Genomic DNA, 20,307 nt, shown 5'->3' with positions numbered 1-20,307 from the left:
GCCAGATCCTGTTCCCACTGGCATTTTGGGTAAGATTTTCAAAGATGCCTCAGGGAATTAAGCAACCAACTCCTATTAAGACTCCAAGGGAGTTGGATGTTTGACTCCTATTAGGCTCCATCAAAAATCCCAGACCTTATGTCATTGTTGCTATCGTAATAGTATTCTTTCATGTAACTGGGCACTATGGTTGCTGCATGGAAAGTGTGGGATCAGGACTAGGAGGATGGGAATAGAGGTGTGTACAAGACTTTCTTAAAAAGTGATCGGCTGTAACAAAAGCTTGAAAACCACCAATTTATTTGATTTCCCTGATCCATTGTTGTGTTCTGTAATATATTAATGATCTGAATGTTTGTTTTTGGCATGATGTTCTATGGATAATAATTTGCCATCTGTCAGAAGCAAATCATGTCCTTTTATATTTATACATATGTAACTTTGACCTAAATATAAGTACTAAAGTGATCACATTTTCCATTGGAAAATTATTAGAATTGCTCCAGTCTAAGTATAAACAATGGACTGAATTCTTGCCAGCATCTGAATTCCGTTCAGCACAGGGAAATAGGGTGAGCCAACAGGGAACCAGTTTATGATGCTGTGATTTGTGTTGACCTAGCCCCAGTGCTAGTAAGAGCAGACTACCTGTTGTAGAGAGGTATGCTAGTCACGGACTTTACACCAGTGGAGAGTGAGTGTAGCAGAGTGTGGTGGAGTCATCCTGACCCCATGTTCTGATTCTTTTGTTTGAAACCATGGTAATTGTTTCAAATCTTCGATTTTACGCTTTAGAGGAGTTTTGATAAATTCAGTGACCTCTCTAGCTTTTTATAGCTTGCACTCTCATCACAAAAGACATATCTAACTAAGCAGCACAAAAAAGGAGGCGAAGGAAGTAAAATGCAATCGGATAAAGACAATAGCAATTTAGTTTTTACAGATGATTTAAAAGGATTACATAAGGATTTTCCAGAAACAAAAGGACCTACAATTTAAGTAAGTTATCAGATATTAAAATTTTTCATACACTATCTGATGGGTATGTTGGTATCCTTTCCATAGGGGGTACATTATTTTATATGATGAGCTATTATAATTTTTGATGTATCAACCTCTCAAATATTAGGGGACTTGGCTGAATTGCCTGACAATTTGTTTAAATTTCACCAATTCGATTAATTAATTGAATGGCCTTGCTTAGATATAGTCTAAGTGTTTCATACAACTATCTTTTCACTACCAACAGCTGGAGCACTAGTATAGACTGTCTACCAGCGTTTTAACCACTTCATAATCTATTCCTGCTTCAAGCACATCTGAGCAACATGGCAATTAAGACACCAGCAGTAGACCAACCACTCTCCATTTCCATTCCCATTTGTGGTAGGGAATCTGAAGAAAAATACCACTATAGACAAGATCTAGCAAGCTGAATTCTCTGCTTAGCTAGCCTGGAGAAAGCCAGCGATGTCCGTGATGTTACTGCACACTGTAAAAGTGGGCAGAATTTGCTGTAGCATTTTAAAATAGGACACTAGCATCCACTACAGCAGTGGGTTCCCAAACTTGTTCTGCCACTTGTGCAGGGAAAGCCCTTGGCGCTCCAGACTAGGCCAGGCTGGTTTACCTGCTGCGTCCGCAGGTTCAGCAGATCACGGCTTCCACTGGCCACAGTTCATTGCTCCAGGCTAATGGGAGCTTCTGGAAGTGGCGCGGGCCGAGGGACGTCCTGGTTGCCGCTTCCAGCAGCTCCCATTGGCCTGGAGCAGTGAACTGCGGCCACTGGGAGCTGCAATCGGCCGAACCTGCGGATGCGGCAGGTAAACAAACCAGCCCAGCCCACCAGGGACTTTCCCCTCACAAGCGGCAGAACAAGTTTGGGAACCACTGCACTACAGCATAACAGTAGCAAAATTAAAACAAAAAAATTAACTGAGGATGGTAGCACTATCATGAAAGCCATGATTAAAATAACCTTGGACAATGTCATGTGAGGAAAGCAAACCTCTCACGTTTACTGTCCTTCCGCTTGACATCCAAAATGGAGTCCCAACAGGAATATAGGTAAGAAGTGAGGGGGGGAATGGTTCCCATACTTGAGGTCACAAGTTCAGGGCAAACATTTTTAAAGTTATGAAGCAAAACATGCATATTTTCTGATAAACATTACAGGTGAGATCAATACATCCAGCAACTTACAAGTATTTCATTGTGTCTAAACACTAATTTCATTCTGATAAGACTAATACCTATTTGAGCAAAAATAATATAACAGGTGACCTGGTCTGGTCTCCAGCTATGAGCTTATCAGTTCTTGGCTAATGCCTGTAGCCTGGGCAAGAGCTGGCATCTGACCTGCCAGCATCACAAGCTCCTATCTCTTGCTGTGCTCCTTACAAACATACAGTAAGGAACATCCTCACCCTCAAGAGCCAAGTCTTAGTAGATAAGACAAAGCATGGGAGAAAGGAATGCACCTTCAGCTGTTGTCTCTATTTTTGTTTACAATGTTCATTTTTTCAAACCATTTAACATGGCTGTCAGAAGGCTCAGTCCTGCACAGTGCTTAGCAGTTTTTGCAAAGTGCTGATGCCCAGTCCCTCAAACGTATCTAGGTGCCTAACTCCCATTGATCTAATTGGGATTAGGTGCCCAAATACCTTTGAGGATCTGGGCCTGAGTGCCTTAAACTGTCATTGAAGTGCTCAGTGTTTTGCAGAATACAGTATTGCCGACCCCAATTATTGAAATCTCATGAGTCTGGCCCCTCAAATCATGAGATTTTAAGACAAATAATACATTGCACATTCTTCTTATTTGTCTCTTGGTTTCTGAGCCTTTAGAGTGCACTTGGGTCATGTTTGCAGGCTTTTCTCCAGAGCCAGGAGGGCACAAAAGTTGGCTTTCATTTAAAAAAAAAAAGTCTCAAATAATTCCAGAAGTTGGAGGTTTAAGAAAAACATCAGCTACCACAGGAGTTGGCAATTCAGTGCCCTTGGGATTGGATCTGAAATACGAGTGGGTGGTAGGCAGGCAGGTTGGAGAAAAAGTTACCTAGATCTTCAAAGTATATTTCAAGACAATGTTTTCAGTATGATTTTTGGCAAAGAACAACAATCAAAGTCTATTATATATTTTTATCCTATGTTGCCTAAAAGGACATAAGATATTTTAGGGTCAAGGCTTATACAGCTTTCCATGCAGAACTGAAAATGTACACTGTAGTCTTCAGGCCTGTCCCTCCGACTGGGAAGGACTGACACCGTCTGAATCATGCCCTCTTTTTAAGGCTTTATTTATGGGTGGTACTGATAGTCTTCATCCAAACTCTGCAAATAAACTGAATATAAATCCAACAACTAAACCAGGTCCTTCCCCCTGAGAACAGGAGCTTCCTTGTCAGAGTATCCCTGATCCCAGGAGCTTATCCCCAGCCCTCTTATAGGCCATCTGCCTGGAAATCACCCTGTTCCAGAGATTGGCACAGGAGCCAACCTGTGGCAGTTGTCCTTCCTCAAACTGAGCTCTTTCAGCCTTTTATAGGAGTTGGGTGCTCATCAGGCAATCGCTGACCCATTACAAACTACCAGCCCCAACCTGTTCTTAACAGGGCTCCACTTCAGGACTGGGCTGGCTGGTCCCAGGTCCTTATAGTGGCAGCTCACTCTGTTACGCATACCAAGAGGCAAATCATGGAATGGTAATGAACTAATTTTGTTTGAGAGTTTCATTATATTGGTGTTTCAGCCATGAAAATTATGTCTTTGTAAACAGCATGGTGCCTCATTTTAGTTTCATTATGTACAATATCTCGAATATCTGAGCAAGAAAGAATCAGAAACAATGTAAAATAACTCTGTCCAAATCATTTGTTTGCTTGGCTTATCGGCTTCCATATTATAGAATGTTTCTAGTTGAGCTCTCTTTATTGCCCTCTGTGACTAGGGGATTGGATTATTCAATCCCTTTCAATTGTGTTTTATATAATTCAGTTTAATTACTATTTTTATTGTGTCACCCTCCATTTTCTAGGTAAGCTCCATAGAATTACATTAGTAATTTTAAACATTTTAATAAGATCTGAAATATAAAAATCACTTTAAATAGGGAGTTCACAAATAGTTTCAATAATATTATCAAAGCCACTACCTCTAAACAGCTATTTTTAAAAATAATCTTCTACATTTGTTATTTTAGAGCTATCAGGAAAAATTGAGTTTTGGCAACCTTTTTTACCTAGAGTTATGTTCCTAAATCCACATTTAGGCACTTGAACACTTATAGAACTTCTGAAAATTAGGCATTTTTATTTAGGTACCCAAATATGGATTTAGGAGCCAAAGCCCTGATATACACATGTGTTTTTATGTTTTTTTTTTTTTTTTTGTGGTATAACTACTTCAGTTAGGTGTGTAATTTTTTTTTGAAAATAGTTATACTGGTACATCCCCTAGTGTGAATGCAGTTACACTACTATAAAAGTGCCTTATATCGAGTAGCTTATTCTCCTTCTCATATGGTATAAACAATACCACTTTTGTGTGTAGATAACCTTATCTTTAGTCACTGTGTTTGAAAATTATTACCTTAATTTTTACTAACCTGCAGATTATCTTCTTATTTCTAAACCTCATTTGTTATCAAAGATGATGCACAGATTACAAAGCTGAGTGAGAAATGGCAGGCATCCATCTCCTACATTTGGGGGCAACAAATACAAAATTTTCCCTTTTTTGACTGCTTTCCTCTCTCTCCTCCTTCCCTATTAACATTACTTAAGTCTTGTCTGGGCTAAATCTCCAACAAGTTGTTGCTGTCTAAACGACATTCTCAGCCAGTTTATATGGATAAGCGGTTGTGCTGTACCTCCCAGATTCAATTAAATGGAGAAATAGAACTGGGTATCATTATCATATTAACCTCCTAGAATTAGTCAAAGCTCCATTATTTTCTATCTATCCACCCCTCTTAGGGTACTAACATGTGAACAAAACTTCTTGCTCAGCAAAGCTAACTCAGCATATGCACTTGATCTTTGTCTACGACATACACCAACACAAACAGCAAAGGGATATGTACAGACCACATACAGATGATGGGCCAAATATATCCCCATTGTAATTCACTTTGGAATTAGAACAGGGATGTGTTTGTCCTGAAACAGAAATTAAAATAAATGTTATAAACCATATTGAATTTTTGTCAATCTATATTTCAGAGGCTGAAGCTTAGTTTCATTGATATTTCTTTTCTTTTTCTCTACCTAATAAGAAATCAGTTAATTCCCATGTTTGTTGTATCATCAACCTGGGGCCACAGGGAATGCTGCAGAATGATGAAGTAAATCAGAGTTCAAACTAATGATTAAAAACTGTTATTTTGTACACTCCCTGGTACTACTAAAAATACTTGAGGACCCTAAACAACAAGAAGCTCATTAATATTGGAACACACATAACACAATACACCAAAAAGAATCAAGAATCTAGAAGGTGAAAACCTCATAGTGTGTTTCTTTACAATATTAGCAAAGGCAATAACTGATGCTGTTCAAGCCAATTCTTAATTAAACCTGACAATGCACATAAAACATTTGATGTGGTAAACAATCAACACTAATAAAATCTTATAGTAGAAATATCCTCAAAAGCATCTGATAGTTGAGTTGGATCGAAAACAGTTAATTGACAGATACGCTACTAATCTGGTACTGTGGTGACTTCTATAACCTTTTACACAGAGGGAAGGTTTAGAAAAACCCAAAGAATCACAGTAGCTATTTTCACATGACAAGATGTAAATGAATGGAACAGAGGTGTAAAGATGGATGATAAAATGACTGAAGAGGTACACTGAATACTTTGTTAAGAATGTCATTGCTTTTCTTATGCTATGTTTTTGATGCTGCATTGTTAATACTGTCTAAAAGAGTTCCTATTTGATATGCACTGGAATTACTGAAGAAATCTAATAACTAGAGATAAATTTAATTTTAATATGGGGACCATGCATACAAAGTGATGTGTTCTAAATTAGCTGTTACCACTCAGGAAAGGAGATCTTAGTGTCATTGTAGATAGTTCTCTGAAAACATCCACTCAAAGTGCAGTGGCAGTCAAAAAAGCTAACAGAATGCTAGAAACTATTAGGAAAGGGATAGAAAATAAGACTGAAACTATAATGCCACTATATTAATCCTTGGTATGCCCTCACCTTGAATACAGCATGCAGTTCTGGTTGTCTCATATCAAAAAAGATAATAGAATTGCAAAAAAGTACAAAGAAGGGTAACAAAAATGATTAGGGGCATACAACAGCATCCATATGAGGAAAGATTAAAAAGACTGTGATCGTTCAGTTTAGAAAAGAGACAACTAAGGGGGGATTGATCGAGGTCTATAAAGTCATGAATGATCTGGAGAAAGTGAATAGGGAAGTGTATTTAACCCTTCACATAACTCAAGAACCATAGGTCACCCATTAACTAATAGGTTTAAAACAAACACAAGGAAGTACTACTTCACACAACACACAGCCAACTTGTGGAACTCGTTGCCAGAGGATGTTGTGAAGGCAAAAAGTATAACTGGGTTCAAATACAAGTTGAATAAGTAATGGGGGATAACTCTATCAATGTCTATAAACTAAGATAGTCCGGGATGCAATCGCATGCTGTGGGTGTCCCTAAACCTCCAACTGCCAGAAGCTGAGGCTGGATGAGAGGGGATGGCTCACTTGATAATTGGCCTGTTCTGTTCATTCCCTATGAACTACGTGGCACTAGCCACTGTCGGAAGACAAGATACTGGACAAAATGACCATTGGTTTGACCCAGTTGTGATGGGTTGGATCACAGAAACCCCCTTGGCGGCTGCCACTTGATGTGCCAAGACTGCTTCTGCCCCTGCTTTCCCTGCCAGCTTGGGACTCCAGCACCCTGTCTTGCTGAGCCAGACATGCTAGTCTGCTCCAACACAGACCAAGGGTCTGAACCACATGCCCCAAAGTTGCAGACTTAACTGAAAGCAACTTAAGAAGTGTTCCTGTCTTTAACACTCAGATGCCCAACTCCCAGTGGGGTCCAAACACCAAATAAATCCGTTTTACCCTGTATAAAGCTTATACTGGGTAAACTCATGAATTGTTCACCCTCTATAACATTGAGAGAGAGATATGCACAGCTGTTCCCCCCCCCCCAGGTATTAATACATACTCTGGATTAATTAATAAGTAAAAAGTGATTTTATTAAATACAGAAAGTAGGATTTAAGTGTTTCCAAGTAGTAACAGACAGAACAAAGTGAATTACCAAGCAAAATAAAATAAAACATGCAAGTCTAAGTCTAGAACAGAAATAAAACTGAATACAGATAAAATCTTACCCTCAGAGATGTTTCAAAAGTTTCTTTCACAGACTGGATGCCTTCCTAGTCTGTGCACTATCCTTTCCCCTAGTACAGCCCTTGTTCCAGCTCAGGTGGTCGCTAGGGGTTTTCTCATGATGGCAGACCCATTTGTTCTGTTCCACCCACTTATATATCTTTTGCATAAGGAAGGATTCCTTTGTCTCTCTGGGTTCCCACCCCTCCTTCTCAATGGAAAAGCACCAGGTTAAAGATGGATTCTAGTTCAGGTGACATGATCACATGTCACTGTAAAACTTCATTACCCACTTGCCAGCCCACAGGTATACAGGAAGACTTACAAGTAAAACAGAGCCATCTACAGTCAATTGTCCTGGTTAATGGGAGCCATTAAGATTCCAAACCACCATTAATGGCCCCAACTTGGCATAATTACAATAGGACCTGAGAGTTATATTTCATTTTTCTAAAAAAAGAAAAGGAGTACTTGTGGCACCTTAGAGACTAACAAATTTTTTTGAGCATAAGCTTTCGTGAGCTACAGCTCACTTCATTGGATGCATGCAGTGGAAAATACAGGGGGGAGATTTTATATACACAGAGAACATGAAACAATGGGTGTTACCATACACACTGTAACGAGAGTGATCAGGTAAGGTGAGCTATTACTAGCAGGAGAGAAAAAAAAATCTTTTGTAGTGATAATCAAGGTGGGCCATTTCCAGCAGTTGACAAGAATGTATGAGGAACAGTAGGAGGGGGAAACAAACATGGGGAAATAGTTTTAATTTGTGTAATGACACATCCACTCCCAGTCTTTATTCAAGCCTAATTTAATGGTGTCTGGTTTGCAAGTTAATTCCAATTCAGCAGTCTCTCGATGGAGTCTGTTTTTGAAGGGTTTTTTTGTTGTTGTTGAAGAATTGCCACTTTTAGGTCTGTAATCGAGTGACCAGAGAGATTGAAGTGTTCTCCGACTGGTTTTTGAATGTTATAATTTTTGACGTCTGATTTGTGTCCATTAATTCTTTTATGTAGAGACTGTCCGGTTTGGCCAATGTACATGGCAGAGAGGCATATCACATTGGTAGATGTGCAGGTGAACGAGCCTCTGATAGTGTGGCTGATGTGATTAGGCCCTATTATTGTGTCCCCTGAATAGATATGTGGACACAGTTGGCAATGGGCTTTGTTGCAAGGATAGGTTCCTGGGTTAGTGTTTTTGTTGTGTGGTGTGTGGTTGCTGGTGAGTATTTGCTTCAGGTTGAGGGGCTGTCTGTAAGCAAGGACTGGCCTGTCTCCCAAGATCTGTGAGAGTGATGGGTCGTCCTTCAGGATAGGTTGTAGATCCTTGATGCGTTGAAGAGGTTTTAGTTGGGGGCTGAAGGTGATGGCTAGCAGCATTCTGTTATTTTCTTTGTTGGGCCTGTCCTGTAGTAGGTAACTTCTGGGTACTCTTCTAGCTCTGTCAATCTGTTTCTTCACTTCAGCAGGTGGATATTGTAATTGTAAGAATGCTTGATAGAGATCTTGTAGGTGTTTGTCTCTGTCTGAGGGGTTGGAGCAAATGCGGTTGTATCGTAGAGCTTGACTGTAGACAATGGATCGTGTGGTGTGGTCTGGATGAAAGCTGGAGGCATGTAGGTAAGTATAGTGGTCAGTAGGTTTCCAGTATAGGGTGGTGTTTATGTGACCATCGCTTATTAGCACTATAGTGTCCAGGAAGTGGATCTCTTGTGTGGATTGATCCAGGGTGAGGTTGATGGTGGGATGGAAATTGTTGAAATCATGGTGGAATTCCTCAAGGGCTTCTTTTCCATGGGTTTAGATGATGAAGATGTCATCCTGGATGTAGAAGCCCTCTACACCAACATTCCACACAAAGATGGTCTACAAGCCATCAGGAACAGTATTCCCGATAATGTCATGGCAAACCTGGTGGCTGAACTTTGACTTTGTCCTCACCTATAACTTTCACATTTGGGAGCAATGTATACCTTCAAATCAGCGGCACTGCAATGGGTACCCGCATGGCCCCACAGTATGCCAACATTTTTATGGCTGACTTAGAACAACGCTTCCTCAGCTCTCGTCCCCTAATGCCCCTACTCTACTTGTGCTACATTGATGACATCTTCATCATCTTGATTTCAAACAAGGTATCTGGTACCAAGTAGCATGGTCTAGAAGGTAGGGCATTAGACTGAGAGTTTACCAACCTGCTCTGTGACTTTGATCGAGTCACTTTTTGTTACTCTTTTTCTCTCCCTTTCTTTGTCCATATTGATTTTAAGTTCTTTGGAGCAATTACTATTTCTTACTGTGTGTTTACTAGAACTGGTAGAAAAACATTGAAAAATATCACTGATTAAAAAAAAAAAACTGCTGTTTCTTTTTTCATTTCCAAATTTCAATTTTCCAAATTTCAACATATTTTAAAATTGGTATGTTTAACTACCTCTATAGCTAATTAAACTCCTCACTCAACAAAAATCTGTTAATTTTTATTTTTAATTGAAATTAGGGCTGTCAATTAATTGCAGTTAATTCAAGCAATTAACTCAAAACAAATTAACTTGATTAAAAAAATTAATTGCAATTAATAGCAGTTTTAATTGCACTGTTGAACAATAATAGAATACCAATTGAAATTTATTATAAATATTTTGGATATTTTTCTACATTTTCAAATATATTGATTTCCATTACAACACAGAATACAAAGTGCTCACTTTATATTATTATAAATATTTGCACTGTAAAAAGAAATAAAAATATAGTATTTTTCAATTCACCTCATCCAATACTGTAGTACAATCTCTTTATTGTGAAAGTGCAACTCACAATGTAGAATATTTATTTTTACATAACTGCACTCAAAAACAAAACAATGTAAAATATTGGAGCCTACAAGTCCACTCAGTCCTACTTCTTGTTCAGCCAATTGCTGTTTGTTTACATTTACAGGAGATAATGCTGCCCGCTTCTTATTTACAATGTCACCTGAAAGTGAGAACACGCATTCACATGCCACTTTTATTAGCCGTCATTGCAAGTTATTTACATGCCCGATATGCTAAACATTTATATTCCCCTTCATGCTTCGGCCACCATTACAGAGGACATGTTTCAATGCTGATGACACTTGTTAAAAAAATGCGTTAATTAAATTTGTGAGTGAACTCCTTGGGGGATAATTGTGTCTCCTGTTCTGTGGTTTTATCCACATTCTGCCATATATTTCATGTTATGGCAGTCTCAGATGATGACCCAACACGTGTTCGATTTAAGAACACTTTCACTGTAGATTTGACAAAACGCAAATAAGGTACCAATGTGAGATTTCTAAAGACCGCTATACACTTCACCCAGGGTTTAAGAATCTGAAGTGCCTTCCAAAATCTGAAGTGGATGAGGGGTGGAATATGCTGTCAGAAGTCTTAAAAGAGCAACACTTTGATGCAGAAACTACAAAACCTGAATCACCAAAAAAGAAAATCAACCTTCTGTTGGTGGCATCTGCCTCAGATGATGAAAATGAACATGCATAAGTCTGCACTGCTTTGGATTGTTATCGACCAAAACCCATCACTAGCATGGAAGCATGTCCCCTGGAATGGTGGTCGAAGCATCAAAGGGCAAACAAACGTTTAGCGCATCTGGCACATAAATACTTTGCAACGCTGGCTACAACAGTGCCATGCAAATGTCTGTTCTCACTTTCAGGTGACATTGTAAATAAGTCGCAAAAAGCATTATCTTCCATAAATGTAAAGAAACTTATTTGTCTTAGCAAGTGGCTGAGAAAGGAGTAGGACTCAGTGGACTTGTAGGCTCTAAAGTTTTACATAGTTTTATTTTTCAGTTCAGTTATGTAAAAATAAATAATTCTACATTGTAAGTTGCACTTTCACAATAAAGAGATTGTACTATAGTATTGGATGAGGTGAATTAAAAATAATATTTCTTTTGTTTACAAATATTTGCACTGTAAAAAAGTTCAAAAATAATAATGTAAAGTGAGCACTGTACACTTTGTATTTTGTGTTGTAATTGAAATAAATATATTTGAAAATGTAGAAAATATCCACAAATATTTAAATAAATGGTATTCTATTATTAACTGTATGATTAAAACTGAGATTTATCACGATTTTTTTAATCTTGTGATTAATCACTATTAATGACTTTAATTGTTTGACAGCCCTAATCTAAATTTTTAAAAATTCAACCAGTATTAGTGTGTACAGTGCCTAGCACAATGGGACCTTGCAAATCAAATAATTAATACATAATAATATTTAGTCACATGCAAAAATGGGATGAGTATCAACCCCAAAGTTCAACATGTGCCTTTGAAGTGTTATATGTTAAACAGAAGTGGAACATAATTGTTTACATAGGAGTGCTATGCTGTTTTGGTTATACTGGAACATAATAGAAGATGTGTATTTTTGGAAATGTAATTCTGGGAATGAACTCCAGTTTTACCTACTGATTCTTTGCTGTTCCGTGTAGTGCTAAGTGTCTGTGTTTTTGGTTAGAAGATAATTCCCTTAGTTATAGGAACTGGCATATATTATTCTATTTACAGCCAATTTTCTCTTGTATTACAACAATATATATTTTCAACCCTAATGTACACTAATCTAGACTGGGATCAAAGTAAAAGGCAGTAGTATTATGGCAGTGAAACCTAGTCAAGATTATAATTTCATAATCAGTTCCAGTGTTTATTTAAAACACTGGAAAATTGTATAGTTCTTAAAACTCAAATATATATATAATGTATGTCATTAGTTAGAACCTGTCTCTGTTCTTTACCATAACATCAAAGTTCAGGTGCACTTGAATATCAATGACACCCTAGGAAGGTTGCAGTTTGGGTTCTGGCCTTTCTTTGGAGTTGAGTCTATGTTTATCAACGTGCATGATTTTCTGATTTTTAGATCAGGGTCACTTGGGCATTTTGTTCATGCTGGGCCTCTTGGAAATTTGTATATAACTTATCATTCTTTGTTACATGAGTAATGTCCTTTTGTCACTCAGGAATCAGGAACTTACTCCTGTGGTTCAAATTATATTTAAAAGAAAAGATTAAATTGGTGCTGTTGGACAACTTTGTGCTATCAGGGAGAGCTTTGATATGCAGCATCCTTCAAAGAACCATGTTGCTGGTGATATTTCTAATCATGGGTGAAGTATCATTGAAACACAGATGCATATCTATTACCCTTATGGGCCATACAAATTCAGTCTCTAATCTGGAATGATGCCTGGACAACATTGCCATCTGGATATTTCAGAATGACCTCATCTTGATCCCCAAGAAAACAAATTTTGCTATTGGATAAAGAGTCTTATGCTGGGGTGGTGCTAAAGAGCTCCTCAGATGAGTGGGTCTTGGAGTTAACATCCCACTGGGAGTAGTTTGCACCTGTCAGAACTATGATTTCAGATTGCAGATATCTCTGCATTGGTCACACTCAGTTCATGTTTTCCAGACTTCTTCACAATCATTAGGTCTAGAAACTTTTTTTTTTTTTAAAAAAGAAGCTTATGTGATTACATCAGAAACTGACTCCATCAGCTGGAGCCCTTAAGTGCCTAGGCCTTAATCCAGCTGTGTACAGACCTTTCCCAGTCTCTGATTTTTTCCCTTTGGCCCAGATTAGATTAAGCTTCTCTGATGTCCAACAGTTTATCCAATAAAGAAGAAAGTCCCCTAGTTATGTTGAAAGGATCAGTCCTTTCTTCAAACCATCACTGTTTTTGTTTTAATCATGTTCAGTGCTACAATTGCTTCCATGGAATCATGAAGGTTTATTCATTTTCATGGTGAATAATAATTTTATGATATACAATTTAGTTATTATGAAAATGACATCTGGCCTTATTCTGTTCCTAGTTACACTGATGAAAATTAGGAGTAACTACTCAGAGGCTGATGGAGGTAAACCTGGTATAAGTGAAATCAGAATCTGGCAAACAAGTCCAGGAAATACTAGAATAATTATCATTGTAAAAACTAAGTACTAAATTTCTTTCACATTTACTAAAATGTTATTTAAATCAACATTAGCTAAAATAGAGATGGCCTGTTCTGGATGAAAGATTAAATTACTTGCAATATGCACACAGTCTTCAAAAGTGACTGTGCTGCCCTTTCTCCTTCCATCTGCCTCTTTAAATGGCACCAGTAAAACTTCTCTGCAAAATGAAAATGTGTTGTTGGCATAAGAGAAGCTAAACCTATTGGAACAGAGTCTGCTTTGTGACACTCATGTAAATCTGGAGTAACTTTATTTACATCAGTGGAGTCACTCCAGATTGACACCACCGTCACACAGAACGTAGCCCACAAGGCTGCTTTTCCTTGAAGATACAAATTGAACTTTTGGGGCGCTAACTTCCATGTCATGTAACTTAAAGCATCTTCAAGTTATGTAAAGGTCATTTATTGCAGCGGTTCTCAACCATTTTCTATCTGGCACCCCAAAACCACTGGCATTTTCTTGCTAGGACTCACCCAATCCTAAAATTCTTGTGGTTGCAAAATATGGTGGGACTGAAACCTGGAAAGAAACCACAAGTGGGTTTTGTTCCTGAGTGGGAATTCTGAGCCTTTTTTTGGTGTTGGTTGGGCTGTTGCTGAGAGATGGTGAGTGAGAGCTATATTGGGAAGGTTTGTGGATAGGGAAGGAGAGTCAACGTGGGTGTGGTACAAGTCTGGTTGGTGTTGCTGATAGTGGATGAGAGGGTTGTCTTAGGGGCTGGCATTGGGCTGAGGGTGCTTGAGGAAAGTGTGGCTGATTCTAGCTACTGGGAGTGCTTTTCTTTTGTCCTTTTCACCTGCCCACCCAACCCTCATCTCTGGGAAACTGGCTCCAAGCCTTCTGAAGCAACATTTTTCCTGCTCTAATACAGAGTACTGGTGGGAGGCGAGAGGGGATGAGAGCTCCCCTAGGATTGGATTTAGGGGCAGATTATTGGACATTTTGTCCAGATGAGTCACATTAGGCTTATGCACTTTAATTATGTAGAACTCAACCCTGCACTCTGCTACCCAGCAGCTATCATGGTACAGTTTGGAAAATCAGCTGAGTTTCCTACATTCATGATCCAGCACCAGTAGCTTGTTTTTAAGGATGATGATGATGATTGATGATTTACATACTCGAGGGATGTAGCAAGTCCATATGTTTTTATATATAAAAATCTAGCACTGTACCTTAAAACACCCACTAGGATAATCTGGGGCTTGTCTTCATGGCAAGTTACTGTGCAGCAAGCCAGGGAGTGGCTCTACAGATCTTGTCATACAGTAACATCCCATTTGGACACAGGACTTCAGTCTGCAATAGCAGTGTCCACATGGGACATTACTGGGCGGCAAGCTGGTGCACGGTAGATTCACACCTTGGTTTGTCACTCAGTAACTTGTTGTATAGGTAAACACTGGGTCTCATTCACTTAATCAATGCAAAAAAGTATTCAAATACATCTCAGAGACTAAACTCACTGGGTGAAATCCTGGCTCCATTGAAGTCAATGGGAGTTTTGCCATTGACTTCAGTGGGGCCAGGATTTCACCCAGTCTATTGACTGATCTTAACTTTAACTTGTATGCACTTGCTTTGCTTTTGCACTTTCATTCAGGTAGACAAAGATATAAAAGTATTTAATGCATTATGATATTTAATTAATCAAAACTACAGAAAAAATAGTTCTAAATATTAAAGTTACGTATATTAAAATATTTTAAACTGCAATTCATCTTTATTTCAGTAATGGGTATATTACAATTTGGTAAGAAGCATACAGCATAATTTAAAATATATAAAAAAAATCTACATTTTGATTCAGGAATTATCAATTACTGAATCCCAGTTTAGGATTACTCCTCCTTATTACCATCACCAAAAATAGTAATAAATAATAATCATAATCTGCATTTACTATATTATCTCTCTGCAGAGGATCTAAAAGCATTTTACAACCTGAGGCCTGATCTAGCAAACAGTTATGTATATGATTAACTTTACTTTTGTTTTGACTGAGGTGTCCGTGGACTGTTCTAAAGCTGAATGCCCATAATCTCAGTTCATCAAAACACTTAAATGCATGCTTAACTTTAACCCTTTGCTTAAATTCCACTGGCTTTAATAGGAGTTAAGCACTCATGATTAATGTTAAGCATGTGCTCAAATACTGTGCTGAAAGCATGTGCTTTACTTTGCTATAGGTAGGGTTGTCAACTTTTCTTATTGCACAAAAGCAAACACCCTTGCCCCAGCCCCTGCCTTGCCCCTTCCCCGAGGCCCTGCCCTTCCCCATCCCTGCCCCGCCCCTTCTTCTTCACCCCTGCCTCCCACTAACTCCATCCCTCATGCAGGAGGGCATGAGGGCTCCAGCTGGGGGTGCAGGTTCTGGGGTGGGGCTGGGGATGAGGGGCTTGGGGTGTGGGATTTGGGCTTCGGAAGAGAGTTTGGGTGTGGGAGAGGGCTTAGGGCTGTGGGTTGTGATGTGGGAGGGAGTGTGGGGTGCAGGCTCTGGGAGGGAGTTGGGGTTCAGGGAAGGGGGTTGGGGCGCAGGAGGGTTTCAAGGTGCTGGATCTGGGTGGCGGTTATCTCAAGCAGCTCCCTGGAAGCAGCGACTGTCTAGGATCCAAGGGGCATGGCCATGAGGCTCTGCATGCTGCTCCACCCACAGGTGCCACCCCTGCAGCTCCCATTGTCCATGGTTCCTGACCAATGGGAGCTGTGGAGCCAGGGCTGAGGGCCGGGTGGGGGCAACTCACCTTGATTGTTCCTCCACCTAGGAGCAGCAGGGACATGTCGCCACTTCAGGAGAGCCACACTGAGCAAGATAGGGAGCCTGCCAGCCCTGTGCCAACTGGACTTTTAATGTCCCAGTCAGCAGTGCTGACCGGAGCCGCCAGGGTCACTTTTTTCAACCAGGCGTTCTGGTTGAAAACTGGACACCTTGCAACCCTAGCTATAGCTCTAAATTTTCTCAGAGGAACATATATTTTCTAAAGAGAAAAAGGAGCATCTGAGAATATTTTGCCATGAATTATATTGTCATGCATAATAACTACTATATCAGCAAGGTTTCCAGTGTCTGCTTGGTGGCCTAAAAGGAGTTTGTGGTCTGAGACTATGCTCTATTGGACGAGTATTTACATCCGTGGCAGAGTTGGAGTAAGCTAAGGCTGATTCACAGCTCCATGCACTCTGTAAACTTCCCAGCAGGGACCTAATTTGGGAGAATCTTTATTAAGGACTGGGTGACAAACCAATTAACAAGGGGATTCAGCTCCTCTGCTGGGGATGGCTCAAAAGGAGATGGAAAGGGAGGGGGGAGGCTGAAAGGAAGGGCAAAGATGTCTTGGATATCAGAAAAGTGTGATTTCTCCCCCCACCTCTTGCCCTGTTACCTCAGGAGTAGGTAGGAGCTTGGGAAAGCTTTATGCTGTGGGGACATGACTTTACTTGTATAATATTTAAATGGAGCACAGAGTGTTGATTCCCCTACAGGGGAGTGTGTGAGGACTATTTGCAAAGTGGAACATATGGGGAAGGAGAGCCCACCCTATGACAACACTGCATAAACCACTATTATAATTAAAAAGAAAAGGAGTACTTGTGGCACCTTAGAGACTAACAAATTTATTAGAGCGTAAGCTTTCGTGAGCTACAGCTCACTTCATCGGATGCATTTGGTGGAAAAAACAGAGGAGAGATTTATATACACACACACAGAGAACATGAAAAAATGGGTTTATCATACACACTGTAAGGAGAGTGATCACTTAAGATAAGCCATCACCAGCAGCAGGGGGGGGAAAGGAGGAAAACCTTTCATGGTGACAAGCAAGGTAGGCTAATTCCAGCAGTTAACAAGAATATCAGAGGAACAGTGGGGGGTGGGGTGGGAGGGAGAAATACCATGGGGAAATAGTTTTACTTTGTGTAATGACTTGTAGAGACCATTCCCAGTCTCTATTCAAGCCTAAGTTAATTGTATCCAGTTTGCAAATTAATTCCAATTCAGCAGTCTCTCGTTGGAGTCTGTTTTTGAAGCTTTTTTGTTGAAGTATAGCCACTCTTAGGTCTGTGATCGAGTGACCAGAGAGATTGAAGTGTTCTCCAACTGGTTTTTGAATGTTATAATTCTTGACGTCTGATTTGTGTCCATTCATTCTTTTACGTAGATTGACAGAGCCAGAAGAGTACCCAGAAGTCACCTACTACAGGACAGGCCCAACAAAGAAAACAACAGAACGCCATTAGCCATCACCTTCAGCCCCCAACTAAAACCTCTCCAACGCATCATCAAGGATCTACAACCTATCCTGAAGGACGACCCATCACTCTCACAGATCTTGGGAGACAGACCAGTCCTTGCTTACAGACAGCCCCCCAATCTGAAGCAAATACTCACCAGCAACCACACACCACACAACAGAACCACTAACCCAGGAACCTATCCTTGCAACAAAGCCCGTTGCCAACTCTGTCCACATATCTATTCAGGGGATACCATCATAGGACCTAATCACATCAGCCACACTATCAGAGGCTCGTTCACCTGCGCATCTACCAATGTGATATATGCCATCATGTGCAAGCAATGCCCCTCTGCCATGTACATTGGCCAAACTGGACAGTCTCTACGTAAAAGAATGAATGGACACAAATCAGACGTCAAGAATTATAACATTCAAAAACCAGTTGGAGAACACTTCAATCTCTCTGGTCACTCGATCACAGACCTAAGAGTGGCTATACTTCAACAAAAAAGCTTCAGAAACAGACTCCAACGAGAGACTGCTGAATTGGAATTAATTTGCAAACTGGATACAATTAACTTAGGCTTGAATAGAGACTGGGAATGGATGAGTCATTACACAAAGTAAAACTATTTCCCCATGGTATTTCTCCCTCCCACCCCACCCCCCACTGTTCCTCTGATATTCTTGTTAACTGCTGGAATTAGCCTACCTTGCTTGTCACCATGAAAGGTTTTCCTCCTTTCCCCCCCCCCCCCCCCCGCTGCTGGTGATGGCTTATCTTAAGTGATCACTCTCCTTACAGTGTGTATGATTAAACCCATTGTTTCATGTTCTCTGTGTGTGTGTATATAAATCTCTCCTCTGTTTTTTCCACCAAATGCATCCAATGAAGTGAGCTGTAGCTCACGAAAGCTTATGCTCTAATAAATTTGTTAGTCTCTAAGGTGCCACAAGTACTCCTTTTCTTTTTGCAAATACAGACTAACACGGCTGCTACTCTGAAACCCACTATTATAATTGTAATTAATTGTCATCCTTACTGATGGGCTCAGCAAAGAAACCACAGATTGAATGGACATGGAAAGTGAAATATCTTCTCAGCTCCATAGGTGATCCATTCAGATTAGGACTGAGGTATATTGGCAAGATGGAGTGGAAAGCTTGCATTTCTGGTGTCCATGCTATACTTGATCTATGATTTATAAAAGAGGATTTAAGTCTTTTATCTTTGATGGGCACTGAATTTATGTAATTGTTTTAAAATTACATTTAAATTCAATCTGGTGTTTTGTTTATAGTAGATATCACTATCTTTCTTTAAGTCCTTCTGTGACATTCCCCTGGTATTATCGGGACCGGTGATCTGCTAGGTTACTCCAGTTCTTGACTCTGGGAGTCAGCCTTACCCTGCTCTGCTGTGAGAACACCTACTCCTGGGCTGTTCACACACAGCCTTTGGTATGTAAACTGCATGAATTGTGCAACCAAATGACACTAGCCAATATCTTCGGTCCCAGACACAACCCTAGGAACCTCCATCTTGCAGTGTCCAATTATGCCCGCTGGATGCTGCAAGCTTACATGAGTTTGTCAATTTAACAAAGAAATTGATATGCAACAGGCTTGTTATCGCCAAAGGGAGTCTCTGACATGCTTCAAACCAAACGCACTGCTTCAAGTAGAATAAACAAACAAATTTATTAACTACAAAGATAGATTTTAAGTGATTATAAGTCAAAGCACAACAAGTCAGATTTGGTCAAATGAAATAAAAGCAAAACACATTCTAAGATGATCTTAACACTTTCAGTGTCCTTACAAACTTAGATGCTTCTCACCACAGGCTGGCTGGTTGCCCTTCAGCCAGGCTTTTCTCTTTAATCAGCACTTCAATCGCTTGGTGGTGGTGTCTACAGATGTAGGTGGAAGAGAGAGAAAGAGCATGGCAAACGTCTCTCCCTTTTATCATGTTCTTTCTTCCCTCTTCACTTTGCCCCCCCATTCAGGGTCAGGTGAGCATTACCTCATCGTAGTCCCAAACTGACAAAAGGAAGGGGGGTGACTCACTCGAGAGTCCAACAGATCCTTTTGTTGCTGCCTAGGCCAGTGTCCTTTGTTCCTGTGAGGCTGGGCTGGGTTTGTCCCATACATGCCCTGATGAAGTGTGAACTGCCGCTCTGTTCCTGGAGAGTTTTGCCTGGGCCCATAAGGGCACATTTTCAGCCTCATAACTATATACATGAAATTACAACCTATAACATTACTATAACACTACTGTAACAACAATTACTATAACAAAAATGCTCAGTGTATCATGAACCTTCCAAAGACACCCAACATGACAAACTTTGCATTGGATACCACTCAATCACTTTATAAGGATGAACTTGGGGGTGTAGGGTGTTCTCATGAGGAACAGAACATCACACCTTCCTCTTCCTTTCAGGCCTGGGTTCCTAAACAAATATTTTGCCTGATGAAGGGTCAGCAAACCTCAACAGTCATTTTACTCTTGTGTGCATTCTTCTTAGTAAATCCAAAGGCCTAATCACATGAGTAAAATTAATCAATTGTGTAAGGATTTATGGGATAGGGCCCTAAGGATAATATATATTATACTCCAACATAATTTATATACTGTAT

Source organism: Dermochelys coriacea, chromosome 2 (genome assembly GCF_009764565.3).
Source record: "Dermochelys coriacea isolate rDerCor1 chromosome 2, rDerCor1.pri.v4, whole genome shotgun sequence".
NCBI classification, from domain to species: Eukaryota; Metazoa; Chordata; order Testudines; family Dermochelyidae; genus Dermochelys; species Dermochelys coriacea.
This window is presented reverse-complemented; position numbering follows the sequence as displayed.